The sequence below is a fragment of the Penaeus chinensis genome, chromosome 28 (genome assembly GCF_019202785.1).
Source record: "Penaeus chinensis breed Huanghai No. 1 chromosome 28, ASM1920278v2, whole genome shotgun sequence".
Lineage (NCBI taxonomy): Eukaryota > Metazoa > Arthropoda > Malacostraca > Decapoda > Penaeidae > Penaeus > Penaeus chinensis.
Window position 1 is genome coordinate 17542374 of NC_061846.1, and position 2291 is coordinate 17544664.

Sequence of the window (2291 nt, forward strand, 5' to 3'; positions counted from 1 at the left end):
TCAGCGTGTGATGTGCAACATTCCTGGGGCTCAAGTCTCATGTTTTCCATCGAAAACACTCAGTCAGTGCAAGGGAACTGTCTTTTCTTGAGACTTGATGAGGTAGTGGCAGTAAAACGTTTTAAGAAGAAAGTTAATCTTTTGGAACAATTGACACCAGCTCTTCTTCGAATATTTGAAACTGCAACTACTCTTGGAATCAGGTTGATATGGTACCACCTCAAAGTAAAGCCCCAACCCTATGTGGTGCTTCCACTGCCAGGGTTATGAGCATGTAGCCAACTCTTATTTTCTTAAGGAAAATTGATGAATAAGTGTGTGTGTAAAGTATGATACAACAGGTCATTAAGAGGATGAAAACTGTCCAGGTCCAGTATGCTACCACTAAAAATAAGCTTATGAAGCTTCTTCAAGGCAGTGTAAAAGGTACAAATTTAGTAATAAGGAACAAGGAGCAAGTTCTGCAGAAACAAAGCGAAATGACTGTGCGCTGTTTGCACAGCCAGATAAGTCCTTTACCTCAGTTCTAGCCTGTCCTCCTTCCCGCCATCCCTTTCCCCCTAATATTTCTTGCATCACACACTCTTCCACCTGTCCGCAAATAATGAAAATGTCTCTGGTGAGTTGTTCCACCAGAAATGGAGCAGGAGTGAACGGTTTATTGAGGAGACTCCTCCTCCCAAAGTAAGGCCTTTGGAGCCATCAGTCAAGGCTCCAGAGGCCTCAACGGTGACAGCTCCAGCTGCCACCATATCCAATGGGGCCTTTGCTGCTAGAGAGATTGCTCCTGAACCAAAGTCTGTCTTTTGCCCAGGCAAAGAAATCCTGAGCCTGTCCAAAGGAAGCCTAGGGTAAATAGTTTCACAGGTAAACCCTTGAAAAAGGTACTCTGAAGATGCTGCAAACGGACAGCCTAAAGGTGTGGTGGGTATGTGCTGCCTTATGAAAAGGTAATTTGTCAACCTGATGAACTGGATACCCAAATCCAAAGGGATTGTCAGGGAATTCATGAAAAAGGATAAGAACTGCAACCAATGTCATACATCTTCATGAGCATGCCACGTTTACAAGTAGTATTGTAAACCTTTTTGAGGTCGAAGAAAACCTCTAACATGTGATGTCGATGTGCAAAGGAATTCTGTACAGCAGCCTCCATCCTCAAAAGTGCATCTGTGGTCGATCTCAGTTTTCTAAACCTACATTGATATGGGTTGAGCACATTTACCTTTCTAGTAGCCATGTCAACCTGAATTTCTCCATTAGATTACAGATGCAACTTACCAGGTTTAGGGATAGGAATGATTATAGCTTCTTTCCATATGGATGACACTCTACCCTCCCTAAAGATCCTATTGAATAGGTCCAACAGGAACTTTTGGGAAACTTCCAATAAGTGAAATATCATTTGATATAGAATATCATCACTTCCTGGGTCTTATGGCAGAGATGCAAAGCAGAGTCCATCTCCTTGTGCAAAAATGGGAAGTTGTATGAAAGTTCTGCTGCAATCCTACTGCAGAACAATATTGGTTGTCGTTCCTGTTCAGCCTGAAGGGAGGAGAATCGAACAGTCTAAGTTGCTGCAGATCTTTGCCAAGAATTTAATTAGCTCATTTGCAACATATTTTTTTTTGTGTGTGAGAATTATGCCATTGATTTTCAAGCAATGATGACACAAATGTGCTCTTTCCAGTGATCTTGTGCACCTTGTCCCATACCTATGCCAACGGGATTCCAGAGTTAACTGAGGAGACATACTGTCTCCACGACGTCCGTCTTGCCTCCTTTAGCACTCACCAGTCCTTGGCTTGGGTCCTTTTGTCATGGATCAAGGTCACATCACTGGGGAGTCGTTCCAGCTGCCTTGATGCAGCGTTACTTGCTCAGACAGCTTATTGGCATTCATCATACCATCACAATAGTGAAGGTCGACGGTACTGCTTGCTTCTTTTGGGAATGGATGCTTTTGCTGAAAGGTGAATTCGTGATTAACAGCATCTTGAACATACTGAAAGTCATTCATTACTTCAATTGATCTAAATAGATTCCAATCTGCTTGTTCAAGTTGCCATCTTTGCACTCGATTGGCTCGAATACTATTTACCTCCTTCAAAAGTATTGAAAAGTTGTTGTTTGCATTTAAGTCTTCTATGGCATGACATTATAGGAGAATGTCTCAGTTTGAATCTGGAATCTCAAGAGTAAACTGCATTTACTCTTGAGAACAAGGCCCGTCCTTGTGGGTTGCACAAAGTGTCTCCCCAGAGGTTGTGCTGGACATTGAAATCTCC